This window comes from Nannospalax galili, unplaced genomic scaffold (assembly GCF_000622305.1).
Source record: "Nannospalax galili isolate Female #2095 unplaced genomic scaffold, S.galili_v1.0 scaffold213, whole genome shotgun sequence".
NCBI lineage: Eukaryota > Metazoa > Chordata > Mammalia > Rodentia > Spalacidae > Nannospalax > Nannospalax galili.
In genome coordinates, this window is record NW_008335195.1 from 4,770,542 (window position 1) to 4,770,954 (window position 413).

Genomic DNA, 413 nt, shown 5'->3' on the forward strand with positions numbered 1-413 from the left:
TCCTTCCCAAGTTGCTCTGTTTAGTATTTTGTTTTTTTGAGACAGGGTCTCTCTGTGGCCACAGCTGGCCTGAAACTTACTATGTAGACCAGGCTGACCTGGATCTCACAGAGATCTGCCTGCCACTGCCTCCTGAGAGCTAGGATAAAAGGTATGCATCACCATGCCCAGCTACCATGTACTGTTTCTTAAAGTGGAACATATTGTAGCCTTAAACATGTTTTAGGAAAATATTTAATACAGAAAACATACACCTAATATTAGGTTTGCAAAAGTCAAATGTTCATAATAGTCTATTCAAGGCTTGTATCTTCATTTACATATAAGCATGTATGTGCACAAAAATAAACTGGGTATGTGCTAAAACAGCTATGATTATCTTTATTTAGGTGGCAGGAATAGATAATTTTTAG